This window comes from Suncus etruscus, chromosome 8 (assembly GCF_024139225.1).
Source record: "Suncus etruscus isolate mSunEtr1 chromosome 8, mSunEtr1.pri.cur, whole genome shotgun sequence".
Taxonomy (NCBI): Eukaryota; Metazoa; Chordata; class Mammalia; order Eulipotyphla; family Soricidae; genus Suncus; species Suncus etruscus.
This window is the reverse complement of record NC_064855.1, coordinates 114,749,458-114,765,845: the sequence shown is the minus strand read 5'-3', so window position 1 is coordinate 114,765,845 and position 16,388 is coordinate 114,749,458. Positions and strand designations below refer to the sequence as shown.

At 41.5% G+C, this 16,388-nt stretch overlaps 1 protein-coding gene and 1 non-coding gene across 2 annotated transcripts in view; both read left to right on the top strand.

The window, feature by feature from the left end:
• The window catches only part of LOC126016100 (signal recognition particle subunit SRP72-like), a 190,014-nt gene that overhangs the window by 111,274 nt on the left and 62,352 nt on the right, over window positions 1–16,388 (top strand). The gene's annotated exons all lie outside the window — the stretch shown is intronic.
• Window positions 15,078–15,206, top strand: LOC126016625 (small nucleolar RNA SNORA51). Its single transcript, XR_007498413.1, has one exon. It is a non-coding gene; the product is annotated as a small nucleolar RNA SNORA51 (small nucleolar RNA).

The following is a 16,388-nucleotide window of genomic DNA, read 5'->3' as shown; positions in this document are numbered from 1 at the left end:
AGGGAATTTTGCTAAGTTTGTATTAGGCAGCAATGTAGTCTTTTCTACTCATAACATAGATGAGAACAGGAAGGCCACACTTCCTTTATTTTCTGAGAGCCAACAGAGTTCAGCTTTTTTAGGCTATGCTCTCTGTAAATTAAAGACATTCAACTCAAAGATATGCTGCCTTGCTTATGGTGCAAGTAACATGAATAAAAGAGTGTGATCTGGAACATAAAACTATTAAAAGCATCCACAAGATTTAGCACAACTGCGAAAATCATTAGAAATTCCTCTCTAAACAGGTACTTAAAAAATCCTGCTTTGGAGCTGAAGCTATAGGACAGTGGGTAGGGAGGTTGCCTCGCATGTGGCTGAGTTGGGTTTGATGCCCAACAAACACCACAGACTCAATGCCTGAAGTCTACCAGGAGTGACATTTGAGCAAAGGACCAGGGTAATTCCTCTGCATTCCTGGGTGTGCTACTAAAGTAAAAAATAATGACCTGGAGAGATAGTACAAGAGATGAGGCATACACCTTGCATGCAGTTCACATTATTAAGTTCCCAACACCACATAAGTTTCCCTAAGCACCTCCAGGGATCATTTCTGAGCAGAGTCAGGATTAGTCCTTGAAGACCATAGGGTGTGGCCCACCTCTCAAATTCAAAACCAAAACAGGTATAGACCCACATGAAATATGCAGTTTAAGAAAAAAATGAAACCGTGCAATTTTCATAGAACTAAGGGATAACAGGTTTAAAAAATAAGGTGAAAGGAGGACAACTACTGGATGACCTCACCTAACTGATTTACAAAGAAACAAAACAAGGGAAACAACAGTACTAAATGATGACAAGCATTTGTCTTGGATTTCAAAGCTGATCAAGTAGTGGGGGCATGGATAGGGAGGGAATGAAAAGATGGAGTTGAGGTATCAGAGACAGTAGCCAAGATCTTGTGCACTTGGTACAGTTGGAAGAAAAATGCAGGAACTTCACACATCAGTATCATAATTATTAACAGTACAGTTAACTCAGGAGTGCTACACTTCATCAACTGTCAGAGTTTCAGGCTTCCAGGGCAGGCCTGAGCGCCACTGGCCCTGAGAGGCCACAGAAGCTGGGAATCCAGAATGCCCACGAGCACGGGTGCTAATTCAATGTGGGAAGGATGACTCTGAAAGCCTCATTTTCTCTCGGGATGCTTCTGGAAGCACAGAAAATCGCAAAATTTTAATGGCAGAAATCACACTCCCTACACTCACTCACCTCAGTCTTGGCTCAGTGGCCTGCAGCAAGTTCTCTGGACACCTTGTGTCTTGGCCATCTTTGGAATGCAGAGATCTCTCACTAAATGGTGAAGTAAGGCCTGGGAGAGGGGACTTGGATACATTTTAAAACACAATCACTTTTGTTTGTTTATTTTTGAGGCCACTCCTGGTGGCACTCAGGCTTCCTTCTGGCTCTTGCACTCAGAAATTGCTCCTGGCAGGCTTGGGGACCATATGGTGTGCTAGGGATGAAACCCAGGCCAGCCACATCCAAGGCAAACTCCCTACCTGCTGTGCTATTGCTCTGACCCCAAAACAAAATCACTTTTATCCAAGATACTAACTGTACAAAATGTTGGCAAATGAATGTTTACAGAGCTCCAGAGAGATAGTATTTGGCTGGCCCAGATTCTGTCTAAGGTATCTCATCACCAAGAGTGATCCTGGAGTGCGGAGCCAAGAATAAAACCTAAGAACAACTGGGTATAGCCCCCAAACAAAAAAGTAAATTAAGCTTAAATGTATTCCCTGTCATTTTTGAAGTGTGAGGTAGAATGGCTCTCATTGGGGCAGAGCGATAGCAGTCAGGCATTTGCTTTGCATGCAGCTGACCCAGGACCTAGGTTCTTTTCCCGGCATCCCATATGGTCCCCAAAGCAGAAGTGATTTCTTAGCGCAAAGTCAGGAGTATCCGCTGACCGTCACCAGGGGTGGCCCATAAAAACAAACAAAAAAAGTTCTCTTGCAGGGTCCTGAAGCCCCCCAGGGGGGCCCGGCCAGCAGGAATTAGCTGGAAAGGCTTCTCAGACGACCGCACTTCTATTTTGCTGAGTAGAAGCACAACCACACTGTAAAAAATCTGAGAGAGGTTAATAATAAAGACCCAAGGCAGCGTCTCACTGTTCAAGGGTGTCTTTATTGGCTACAGTTCCTTCTTAAATAGTGAAGGAGAAAAGGGGCAGTACAAAGGTGATGTCAATCATACTTTTGGCGCGAAGGCTCATAAGGAAGTGGGCAGTGGGCTAGGGGCTGGATGACCTTCAAGCTATGCTGAACGTGCTGTTTCAATGGAAACTTCTAGTGTCCTACTAGCTGCATTCCTAATTGCTTGACTATCAGGAAATGGTGCAATATGTGCTTGCCTAAGTGATCTTGAACAGACAATATAGCATATACTTATTGATAACAGCCTAAATTACTCCGGAATGTGGTCTTAAGGAATGGGGCCTAGTTTCTGATAACTGTACCAGGCAGTTTTTACTCTCCTCCGGGCTAAGAGCTAAATTATGTCCTGTAGCTGTACATTCTTTTCTCTTAGCTCAAAAATTTACAGCAAGACTGCATATTGCTTTTAGGTGAAAAGCTGGGCTATGGCAGAGAGAACAGCAAAATGTCCTCAAACAAGTCAGTCCCCAACATCTCCCCCTTTCTCTTCTAATAAAAGAAGGAAAGTCGTGAGCGGGTGGAAGAACCGTGTCTTAGGCATACAAGGTTTGACCAGGTCGGACACGGCCAAAGCCGCATTTAACAGGTGGCTACAAGCGCCGTGGGTGCGCGCAGAGATCCGAATTATGCGTTGTAGCCTTTTAGGGCCGTGCCCTAACTGGGACCTTGCTAATCCCGTCGTAGGTGTCTCCACAGCCGAGAGCACAAGTGCCGGAGCGAGCTCCGTCTGTTAGCTATGCGCTCTATCTCCTGGAAACTTAGTGGCTGGAAAGGCGGCTTGGTGACTAAAGCCAAGTTTTCACAGGAGTCACGCGGGGTTAGACGCTGGTAGTTAACCTGAATAGAGGTTTTTGCCTTTTCATCTACCTGGTTTTTAATAAAGGCAGTAATTTTGCGGAAAATCCATGGGCCAAGAGAAAAGAGCAGCATGAGGCTAATAAGAGGGCCCACAACGGTGGACAAGATTGTGTGGAGCCAAGGGGAAGAGAAAAACCAATCCTGGTACCAACCTTGTTCTTCATCGAAATGTTTTTCAAAATCTTTTATACCATCACCAATATGTTGAACGCTATCTCTAACTAAACCTGTTTTGTCTTTAAAAATACAACATTGTTCCTTAAGGGCTACACAGACTCCCCCTTTCTTCAAAAAAAAAAGGAAACCAAATTAAGGCATGGTGGTTTTGCTGCACTATCTTTGCTAGGGATTTAACAATGTGCTTTAAGTGTTGTAAACTTAGTTTAAGTTTGTAAACATTATTAACAACAGTTATACTTAAGGCATTGACAGATTTTAGAGTATGAACCAATGAATAAATTATTGTGCTTACAGCGGTAGCACCCAGGCCTATGATTAAGGCTAGGGTGAGAGCAGGTTTGACAGGTAAGTTAGGCATTAAAACAATGAAAACACAGTAGTGTTTTAGGACTGAAAAAACAAATGTGAAACAATGTGGGGAGATAAACCAGTAAAACAGGCAAGAAACGTTAAATTGGGGGCAATTATGAACTGAAAGGAGGAATTAATGACAAGAATTTGATTACAATTTTCAATAGGGGGAATTATATTGGGTACCAAAAGGCAAAGTTCAAGTTTCACCACCTGTTTGAAGGTGATGCTGAAGTGAGGCTTGGGGCTGGATTTGAGAGCGAAGGGGTCAGAGACAGGCAGGAGGTTGCCAAAGCAGGCAGGGTCGGTGATGGTGGAGGCGTTGACCAGCTGTAGGATGAGGTTTGAGGTGGGTGAATAGCAGGTACCGAAGGCGTTTGCATCTGGGCGGAGGGCGGAAGCGTTGATCATGACAAGGATGAGCTGAGAAGTGGGGGGGGTCCCGAGGACAGCATGGGCTGGAAGGGTGGGGAAGCCGGCAGAGTCCTGAAGAGCTCAGGGCATGGGAGAGGTTGAGCTGACATAGCCAGTGTGTCCTGGGGAATGGGTGAATGGGCCAGGTTGTGGCAAAATTGATTGGGGGTGGCTCACTCTTCCTTAGCACCCATGGTGAGGGCACAAAGGGCTACTTCCAGGATGGGTTAGGGGATGCGTGGGAGGGGTTTGGCTATGTATGCGGCACCATAAAAGGGGAAGGGAAGGAACCAGAGGTGTTGCCATTGTCTTGCAAGGGAGTGAAGTGGAGCAAACAAATTAATGAAGCCTTGGTTCGAAGGGGGTGGTTGGTGGCAGCCAGGCAGAGTACCATTCAGCATTTCCTTTAGGCAGAGTCAGTTAGAAACAGGTCCGGTAGGAATGGTGGGCTAGCAGTGGGTGAAGATAGGACTGCAGGAAGCTGTAGGAGGTCTATAAGAAAACAACTTGGCAGGAGGTAAAATAATTATTTTTGAATGCCACAGAAATGCCTTCTGACTTTTGCCAGACTTTAGCACTTTTAAAAAATCTTATAATTAATGATAGCCAATTGTTCAAAAGCCTTTAAACTGAACTTAAATGATTTTTTTTTTTTAAACTTCTTAGTTATTATTTTTAAAGCTAGATGCTTCTTTTTCTAGCCACATTTGGCCTTATAGTATTGGCCTTAACTACACACAGCAGAAAAACTGGGGATTGCAAAGTCCAGAAATTCTCCAGGAAAAGTTATTCCTGATGGCCATTTGATAAATTTTTGGGTTTTACCATCCCCTACCTTTTTTGCCATGCTGATAGAACAAAGCTAGCTGAGCACAGGATTTTTGGCAGGATTTCACAGTTTATAGATGACGAGACTAAGCCAGGTAAAAAATTAATTGAAATTTTAAAAATGGATAAGGCTTTAAAAATTGTATTTATATGAAATGCAAAAATAACAAATAGACAGACAGAACAAACACGAAACACAACATTGTGGCCACTTTCACGCATAACACACACACATGAACAGACAAGAGGACTTATTCAAAATTTGCATTGGAAAAATTGACAAGCGCTTTTAAATATTTAGCCGGCATGTTTGTAAAAAAATTGTTAACGTAGCTGGAGTGGAACTGCTGAAAATAAATTTTAAGGTTTAGCTTTAACACAAAACATTTTTAAAACAATTGTAATTTAAAGTTGAAAACATAAAGTAAAATGTTAGCAGTTAAAATTTTGTTAAGTAAATTGCTTAGTGAGCACTGTAGAAGGAGTCTGCACTCTGAAGTATGATATCATTTGCTGTAAAGGAACAGGTTTGTTATAAATTGGTTTTACAGTAGAATAGTAAGACAGCTGTAATAAAGTGTTAAAATTTTTATGATTAAACACAAGAGCATGAACTATGATTATTAAAGGTATAAAAAACTGACTTTAAAAAACAACTGTTTTTACTTTGAAGACTTAAAGTGAATAATTTGTAAAAAATATTAGATACCAAATTGACAAAATGTTTAGACATTATAAAATATAGTTAAAGACATTTGATGCATTTACACACCTAGAGCTTAAGACCAAAATTATTTTTAATACTTGTTAATTTGCTTATAAAATTTAGTTACTTTTATGATACTAATTAACAATATTATTTTAAAAAGGGCTAACCACAACATGAACAGAGACAACTTAAGATTAAACTTGGAAAATGCAAAATTATTTGTACTTACCTTTGAGTTTAAAATTAAGCTTGAAATTAAGAAAAGAAATAAAGCTACTTAAGGTTTAAGTTTATGAACAATAATTTATGAACAAATTTATTTAACTAGTTATCATATTGTTTTTGTTATTGAAATGGCTTTTATGCCACTATTTGAACTGCCTAACCACTTTTAAGGTTTAGATTATTTGGTTTAAGTTTTTCAAATGGCAATGCTATTTTGCTATATTTATATGCATTCAAAAGAGCTTAGGCTTAGCTTAGAGTTTTGGAATGTTTATACATTATTGTTAAGGAAAGCTGACCAACTTATTTTGCTCACTTGTATTATTTTAGTTCTTAAAAAATTAACTTTCTAAACATGTGCAGTAATTTTAACAAAGGAGTTTTGCTTTTTTTCCCAATGCAGAGGTTCTTAAAAACAAAGTTAAAAATGTTACAAAATGTTATTTAACTATTAGATTTGAATGGCAAACATGGGAAGGAAAGAGCAATTAAAAAGACAAAATATAAGAAATATTTAAATGCAGATTAAGGAGCCTAAGCTACTAAAAAATGCCCATGACATGAACTATTTTACAAACTTCATATACTTTTAAGATTAAAAATAATTTTAAAAAAGACTTAAATTTTAATATTTGTGTGTTTGTTTAAGTTTTAAAGCACGAAAAGGTTTTTTGTTTACTGATAATTTGTTATTACAAGTAACAGAATTATGACCTTACTTTAAAATTTTTGAGGAGGCATGAACAAGGGTGTTTATTGCTGTTATTTTCCTGTTGCTGTGACACAGACTTTGGAGAGTGACTCAGGCACAGAGCTGCTGACAAGCTAGGGTTTGGAAAATGTACACTGCGCCTTTAAAAGCTTAGAGGCCGAGCTTACAGCGCAGGGAAGAGAGAAAAAAAAAAAACGGCGGGCTTTTTTTTTTTTTTTTTTTTTTTTTTTTTGCATTTTAGCTACATAGAAACTTAGTTTTAAAAACAGGTACGTCACCTTTGCGTAGGTTAAACTTATTATGACATTTTGTAACACATTTAAGACTTTTTAATTTTACCAACTGTGGCCTTTATACTTAGAAAAACATTTCAACTTAGGCATCCCAACTCAGGAAAAGGGAACAGTTGTAGCACCAGAGAGACAATTATAAAAGCCTGAGGGAAGATAGGCATTTGTATAGTAAGGGATGGGAGGTTTTCGCCCTGCTCGCTGAATTTTGCTGAAGCTGCCGCATGGCCAAGAGGGGGGGGGGAGTAGCAAAAGTTTGTTGCTACGTGTGGAACCGGGTTTAAGCTGGGATTTGGAAAAATGGGCGCTGTCCCTTTAAGGTGAAGCCAGCGATGAGCTCAGAGATTAGAATCTGTGCTTGCTTGCTGGAAGGAAAGATTTTACTGCGGAGAAAAAGTTAACTTTGCAAGAGTTCAGCTTTTCAGGGGGGAGACAGCGCCGCCCCCAATAGATTTCAAGCAGGAGAGCGTGTAAGGGGCTGGGGTCACACGGCTTGAAACAGCTGTGAGGCTTTTCCAATTAAAGGCTTTGTATTGTTGCAATTGCTGGTTAAGGAGGGGAGTTGGTGGAACAGGGACGGAGCTGAAGCTAGGGAAGTGAAGGGCTGTTTAGGATTTTGCACAGAGGGTGCAGCGGCAGAAGTAAAGATGAAGGGTCAGAAGAGGAAGGAAACTGAGAGACAGAGTTAGAGCGAGAGGGAGCCCAGGAACACTAGATTTTTGGCAAACATCATGAACAAATATTAAAAAATTACAAATATCTTTTTTGGTAACCTCTATATGTCTGGCTTTCAACTCAGACTGTATATATTTAATGAATTTAAGTTCAGTACTCAAAGAATTACCCATGGTAGCGTATCCTATGGGTTAAGCCCCAAAAGCCAATCAGGGGCGGCGATCGGAACGACTGGAAAAACTGCAGTTTAAATATTTGATTAAGGCTAACTCGTTTCAACGCTTACCCTGATGAGGTAATTTCCGCGATTTACGAAGGAGCTCTAGACTCGCCGACCTGTAGTCGTTCGGAGTGTGGCGGTGATCTTCGAGCCCAGCGTTGGGCGCCAAAATGCAGGGTCCTGAAGCCCCCCAGGGGGGCCCGGCCAGCAGGAATTAGCTGGAAAGGCTTCTCAGACGACCGCACTTCTATTTTGCTGAGTAGAAGCACAACCACACTGTAAAAAATCTGAGAGAGGTTAATAATAAAGACCCAAGGCAGCGTCTCACTGTTCAAGGGTGTCTTTATTGGCTACAGTTCCTTCTTAAATAGTGAAGGAGAAAAGGGGCAGTACAAAGGTGATGTCAATCATACTTTTGGCGCGAAGGCTCATAAGGAAGTGGGCAGTGGGCTAGGGGCTGGATGACCTTCAAGCTATGCTGAACGTGCTGTTTCAATGGAAACTTCTAGTGTCCTACTAGCTGCATTCCTAATTGCTTGACTATCAGGAAATGGTGCAATATGTGCTTGCCTAAGTGATCTTGAACAGACAATATAGCATATACTTATTGATAACAGCCTAAATTACTCCGGAATGTGGTCTTAAGGAATGGGGCCTAGTTTCTGATAACTGTACCAGGCAGTTTTTACTCTCCTCCGGGCTAAGAGCTAAATTATGTCCTGTAGCTGTACATTCTTTTCTCTTAGCTCAAAAATTTACAGCAAGACTGCATATTGCTTTTAGGTGAAAAGCTGGGCTATGGCAGAGAGAACAGCAAAATGTCCTCAAACAAGTCAGTCCCCAACATTCTCTCATTACTGACTCTGTGAATGATATTCATATTATGGTGGCTCATCCAAATAGCATTAGGTCCTTGGAGCAACATGGCCTTCATTTAACAAAGAAAAGTTTTAGTCATGTTAATCTTTCCCTAAAAGGTTTATGCTGATCTGATATGATTCTGAACTTTGTATTTCTTTTTCCCTTTTTTTTGGGGGGGGGGTGTCATACCCGGCAGTGCTCTGGGGTTACTCCTCTCTCTACGCTCAGAAATTGCCTCCTGCAGGCTTGGGGGACCATATGGCACGCCGGAATTCAAACCGCCATCCTTCTGCATGCAAGGGAAACACCCGTCGACTGCTGTACTATCTCTCCGGCCCCCTAATTCCCTACTTTCTTAGTACATTTCTTGAGTATGAACAAACACAAATAAACACTAGACTGATTAAAAGATGTGACCCTATGACTATGTTTCTACTCATGAGTGACTAGATTTCATAAATTTTAGGTTAGAACATAAAACTATTTAAAAAGGAAGACAAGGAACTGGGTCCAAATAAATTACTTGTCTGATTATTTAAAGTAAATTTCTAGAAAGTTAAGTAGAAGCACGTGAGGTATAAGTAAGGTAAGCAAGAAAGGTAAGTAGAAGTAAGTTAGAAGCTGTGTATATCATTTTTTGGAATTAATAGAGCTATGCAATATCTCTCCAATGGAGCGGACATACACATTTCATTTATCATTTGTAATTAAATAGCATTCTTGAGATATTAAATGGAGGAAACTGATAATATGTCCCCTGTAATGCTCAAAGGTTGAAACCCCATAATTTCTGAAAATTCCAAAGTTATTGCACCAACAAGAAGTTGATAGTCTCCTTATCAAAATTATATGTTATATATCAAAATTATATACTATTATTGATTACTCTACACATTTAGGGGTATTGGGTCACATTTGGCTGACTGAGAGGGACTGTGCAGTATATTGCCTACCATGGGCAGCCTCACTGAGCTTTGAGAGTACCAGGGTTTAAGGGTCTGGAAAGATTCTCCTGTGATCCAAGGATAAAGACACCCAAGCACTCTTGGGGGTGCATAGCAATTCTGAAGCTGGGGAGAAGCAAGCCCCTGCATAAACTCTGGCTGTCTGGGCTAATTGCCTTGGGCAAAGAGTGGGGAAGAACAGTTCAGAAGGTCCGGAGAACCAAAGCTGGATGGACTGTGCCTGTCTGGGCCATTGAAGTCGCTGGGTTCACCTGGCCCACTGGATCCTCTGAGGCCATCTCATTTCATTCTCTGTATGTCTCTAGGTAGGGGCTAGTTGAGAGGAACCATGCTACTGGTCGTTTTGCTGCCTCTAACATCTGCTGATGCTTCCATGAATTGACACTGTCTGCCAAGGCTATCTAAGCTGCTCAGTAGAGCAAAGCCACCAAACTGCTGGCACTGTCTTTGAAATTCTGGTGATAGCTTCCTCTTTTATGTCCTCTCTGTCACTTCTGATTCTGGGACCAACATCCTTTAGGACAGGGAAGAAAGGCAGGCTTTACTTATGTGTGGGGCTCTTGAGTCTCGTCTTCCCATTCCTCTGAATGGCATTTGGCCATTCTCAAGCAGCAAATATTAAGTCAGTGCCACCTGGCCCTGAGGATTTGTGTAGCTCTCCTGGTCTGTCCCTATAGGTAGGCACCCTCACCTTAGGGCTGCAGCTGGACCAGGGACATGATTGGGTGGGGCACTTGCCTTGCATGTGGCTGATACAGGTTTGATCCCTAAAACTTCATATGGCTCTTTGTGGAAGTCTTCCAAGAATGGGGAGGCAGCCTAAGAGTCTGTGGTGGAGGCAGGGCCGAGTATGGGCAGCTCCCTGTGTGGAGACTTAGCTGGCAAACTTTGTGGGGGCAGTTCTCTGGGCAGCAGGACCATCCTGGCAGCTCTCCCCAGGCCCTGCCTTGGCTATGGCTGCTTCTGATCTACCTGCCTCCTTGTCCTACCTTCCAACCGCTCCACCCTTGAACTGTTAAACCCTCCAGCCACTCCACCCTCAAGCCATTCCACCCATGAGCAGCTCAGTTGTTGGCTGACAGTTGAACCTGCTGGCCAATCCTAGCAGAACAGTGTCTAAGTAGTTAAGGACCCTTTTAACTACCGAATTTCCTGTGGACAAGTTGCTTGGGGCCTGAAACTTGCTTCTTGTGACCACTCTCAAGAACTGAGGTTGCTTCTTACTAACGTATTTCCCACCCTCCAGAGTCCATGATCGCTGGATCCATTGCATTTGGATGGAGCCCCTTGGGACTCTATGATGCCTTAATGAGCCCTCTATAGTCATTTTCAGTCATGTAAGCTTGTAGTTCAATGTAAGTGTCCAAACATGTGGTGCTAGTTGGATCTCACTGTGCCTGGAAATCTGATGTGTCTTTCTTTTTGTGTGTAATATCTTTTTAAGTTGACATAGTAAATGGTTCTTTATTGTTAACTTTCTTAAGTAAACTGAATCATCGAGGACACTTTTGAAGTTCATATACTGAAGAGTTTTGTCTATTCTTTCAAGGACAAATATAGATTACATATAATCTATAATTTGTATATAGATTTATATAGATTCTGGTCAAATCTCAAGATCATCAATCTAATTTGAATTCATCTTTGTGATTGATGAGTCCCATTCCAAATTTCATTTTTTCACATGCTGCTTTTGTGTACCATTTGTTCAATGGATTTCCTGATCTGCTTCATACACTTAATTTCTACGTAATAGGTATAAATCTGTCTAGAAAGCAGAGGGATTATCTCTGGGTTCTCAATTTTTAATTGGTTTAAGAGTATCTTTATACAGTTTTGATTACTTCAGCTTTATAATTTGAAGCTTTACTAAACACACTACAGAGTTACAGCATAATTTAAAGCATAATTTGAAAACCTTCCATTCCTTTTTGTACTAAAATTACCATGGTTATTTGAGGCATTGTATGATTTCATATACATTTTAGTAGAACTTTTTCTTTTTTTCTTTTATTTTTAAGCACCATGATTACAAACATAACTGCAGTTCGGTGTCTGCCACAAACAGAACATCCCTCTTCACCAGAGCTACAGCCCCACGCCCTACCTCCCCTTCCTCCTTCCCATCCCCTGCCCGTACACGAGACAGGCATTAGTACAACTTTTTCTAATTTCTTGAAGAATATCATAAAATTTTTGATAGAATGGGATGAATGTGTACAGTGCTTTAGGGAGGTCTTCATTCTGGTCATTTAATTTTTCTGAATCATGAACATGGAAGATATTCTATTTTTAGGTATCCTTATATTTTTCATTAGTGACTTATAATTTTCAATATATTAATATTTTATTGAATTTTGATTCCTTAGGATTCTTGATATTATTTTAAATGAGAATGTCTTTTATATATATTATATATATATATATATATTTTAGTTTTTCGGGCCACACCCGTTTGATGCTGAGGGGTTACTCCTGGCTAAGACCTCAGAAATTGCCCCTGGCTTGGGGGGACCATATTGGATGCCAGGGGATCGAACTGCGGTCCTTCCTTGGCTAACGCTTGTAAGGCAGACACCTTACCTCTGCTGCCACCTTGCCGGCCCCGTCTTTTTTATATTTTTCTTCTAAATCATGGGCCTTCAAACTTTTTAAACAGGGGGCCAGTTCACTGTCCCTCAGACCATTGGAGGGTCTGACTGTAGTAAAAACAAAACTTATGAACGAATTCTTATGCACACTGCATATATCTTATTTTGCAAAGAAGAAACAAAACAGATACAAATACAGTATGTGGCCTGTGGGCCATAGTTTGAGGACCACTGTTCTAAATAATCGATTGCATTCAGGAAGTGTTTCTGGGACCAGAACAGTAAGTAGTACAGTGGGGAGAGTGCTTACCTTGCACTCATGAGATCTGAATTTGATCCCCAACACTGCATGTGGCGTGATCACTGCAGGCGTGATCCCTGAGTGCAGAGCCAGGAGTAAACCTTGAATATTGCCTGCTGTAGTTCAAAATCCCTCTACAATTTTAGCTTATGTATAGGCTATTGGTCAATCGTATTGGTCTATGATTTTCATTTTTGGTGATCTATTTATTTGCTTTTTTATTAGATAAAGCTGGCCTCATAGAAGCCATGAAAAGGATTTGTGACGCTGACATTTTTGAAGATCTTGAGGAAAATGAACAATAATTCTTGACAGTTCAGAAGTTTCACTAATGTGTCCATTAAACCAGGCCTTTTGTTCTTGGAATTTTTCTTTAATTTATAATTTTCCTTTTTGCCCACACCCGGTGACACTCAGGGGTTACTCCTGGCTATGTGCTTAGAAATCACTCTTGGCTTGGGGGACCATATGGGACATAGAGGGATCGATCCACAGTCCGTCCTAGGTCAGCACTATGCAAGGCCAATGCCCTACTGCTGCGCCACCGCTCCGGCCCCTTGTTCATGAAGTATTTTAAAATTACGCTTTTAATTTCCTTACTCATAATTCTATGCTCAGGTTGACTGCTTGCTGTTTTAACCTTGCAAGTCTAAACAGGCATTGGTTTGTTTTAGGTTTTCTAGCTTAATGGTTCTGAATTGCTCATATGAACATCTACTATTTTGTATTTCTTATCATTTTTTACCTTTTACCTTTACCTTGATTTTTAAAATTGTTATCTTTTTTCCTTCATGATCTGTCCATCTTGTGTATTTGTTTGTAAAACCAACTCCTGGTTACACTCATTATATTGTTTTTCAGATTTTCATGTCATTAATTTCCTTTCTAATTTTTATATTTTCTTTCTGCTATTTGCTTTGCGATTATTTATTATTTTTCTAGCTTCTCAATTTATGGAGGTTAGATCATTTGCTGAGTTTTTTTCTTTTTCCCTGACATAAGTCTGCATTAAAAAATAGTATATTCATTTTTAAAAAATCATCAGGATTAATAAATATGCTTTTTTATAGAAGCAAACTTTGTATTTATATCTCATTATGATAGTTCATTAGCAGCCTGGAAACCAAATTTATTAACAGTGATAAAAAGACAAATGAAAAGTTTAGTCACAGAAATTTTATCACAAAAGAGTTTACAAAACTACAATGTAAGAAGATGGTTAGGATTTGGGTTCCTCTTAGAGGAGAAAGAGAAGAGTACTTATGAGATAGGAAGAACATGTATTAGGGGAAATAAGGGAGCATTAGAGTACAAAAATAAATGGTCTTTAGGAAAGATGATTGAGTCCTTGAGAATCGAGATGAGATATGTGATATTTTGTGAAAGCAAAGTTTCCATTAGTACAGTCCATCATTTTTCTCCAGCCAATATTCATTGACACCCTTGTCTCATATCCACTGTTTCTGATGAGACAATTTAATAGAATTTGGTCTTCAGTTATGGGCCAGCTGAGATCAACCATGCTGCTGGCCCTCTTTGTGTCTCTGTTCCTGCCTCTGCGGCTGCTTCTAAGGCCAATGACCCTGGCTCTGCCAAGGCCATCAGTGCCGATCCGGACAACAAGGCCACCCAAACCTCTGTCTTTGCTGACCCGGCTCTTGCTGCCTGTTGCGATGTTCTCGCTTTTTTGGGGGGGATTCTTATACCAGCATGTGTTGAGGACGGGGAAGAGCAGCATTGGGTATGTGTGGGGCTCCTGTTCCCTCTGATCAGGCACTTGGCCATTCTCTGGCAGCAAATATGCAGTCAGTGCCACCTGGCCATGAGGACCTGCTCACACCGCTAGGCACCCTCCTCTCAGGGCTGCAGCTGGATGAGGGTAATGAATGGGTGCTGAGGAATGATGCGGGGCTGGTCTGGTCTGCTGGGAGGAGGTAGAAGGCCAGGTTCTCTGCTCTTTCCTCTGGAGCAGAGGAATGGGGAGGGAGTCTCACCTGGCAGAATCTTCCGTTTCTACAGGAGAACCATCGCAGACAGGCAGCATCAGGAAAAGTAGCATTGGGAGGGAGACTATACCACTCTTAGGGATATATCCTAGGAACACAAAAATATAGTACAAAAATCCCTTTCTCACACCTATATTCAATACAACACTATTTACAATTGTCAGACTCTGGAAACAGCCTAGATGCCCTCAATAAATGAATGGTTAAAGAAACTATGGTACATAGACACAATGGAATATTATGCAGCCATCAGAAGAAATGAAATCATGAAATTTTCCTATACATGGATGTAGTTGGAATCTATTATGCTGAGTGAAATAAGTCAGAGGGAGAGAGATAAACACAGAATGGTCTCCCTCATCTATGGGTTTTGAGAAAAATGAAAAACATTGTGTAATGATTCTCAGAGATAAAATAGAGGAGGACTGGAGGGTCCAGCTCCTGACACGAAGCTCACCGCAGGGATCGTTTAGTGCAATCACAGAAATAATTACACTGAGAACTATCATGACAAAATGTGACTGAATGAGGAAAGTAGAAAGTCTGTCTAGAGTACAGGCCAGTGTTGGGTGGGGAGGAAGGACATTTGGGACATTGGTCATGGGAATATTGCACTGGTGAAGGATATATATATATATGTAATATATTAAAAAATATATTAAATATATTAATAAATCAAAAAGAAGAAAAGACCTCCCAATTCTTACCACAGGCTGTGTTCTTTACACTGTATAGAAAGAGGAGGTACAGTAAATGCACCCTATATACACCTCAACACAGGCCCTTTGCCTGGTCTGCATTGTGAATTGGGGGACAAAAAATAGTTTCTCTAAACCATAGAAACATCTATGACTCCTCACCTTTCGAACAGTATATTTAAAGGTTTTGACTCTATGAGCTCATTATGAATGCCACTGAGGGGCCTTTTGGGTCACCTATGCTCTGCCATGAGTCTGCCTTCCTGATTTGGTCCTTTCTCATTGCCTCTGCAACAGCTCTCCAGAGATCCCGTTCAGGAGTTTCCCACCTCAAGGCTGTGAAGTGTCTAGGAACTGTCTTAAGCTGTGGCTTCTACATGAAGCTCGGTATCACTCTTTCATATCACAACAATCACCTCATTGGATAGATTATTCTCAGTGAAAAGTTCACTCAGTTGAGTTGCTGAGGGGCTCCCATGGGGGCTCCAGGGAGAAGGACACACACAAGGACTATTGGGGAACACGACAAATTGGAAACTGAGGAGAAGTGATTCAATGCATGGACTGGCTGTCTGGGCTGCTTGGCTGTCTTGGGGGCTCAGCAGGGTTGGGCTGGGGCACAGAACTGCCCCCCATGCCCAATTTCTGGGAAGAGTAAAGGGGAGGCCAGGAATCCAGAACTCGTGTGTGTGGCTGTGTGTGATTGTGTATCTATGCACAGTTTGTGTGTGACTGTATGTATGTATGTCCACTATGTATGTACACTGTCTCTGCCTTCAGATTTCATGCCTGGGTGTGACTGTGTCTATGTACACGTGTCTGTGTGTCGGCACATGCAAATAAATCTGTGTGTCTGGGTGTCTCTGGGTGTGTTTGTGTGCGCATGCATCTGTGTGTCACCTTGCTCCCCACTCAACGCACAGGAACTGACCACACTAGCATCGCTGTTGCCCAGTTTGTGGTTCAAGTTGGAATAGGTGAAGGAGCTGGGGTGAAGACCTGTGCCAAGATCAGAGATCCCCAGGAAGGACAGGCATGGCCGTGGGACACAAAGTTCATCAGCAACGTATGCCACCGGTGGCCCATGAGTCCATGGGCTGTGAGATGGGGACCGATGCTTGGGGTGGAAGACTGTGGGTCTGAGAAGGAAAGGCCCACATGACAGCTTTTTGAGAGCAAGAGTGGCCCCCAAGCACTGGAACTGAACATTGCTGTCCAGTGAGAACCTCCCTATAATCCTTCCTAGGTGCTTTGGCCATGATCTCAGGTCTTCCTTCTGAGTACAGATTTGGGAAGTGAGTCT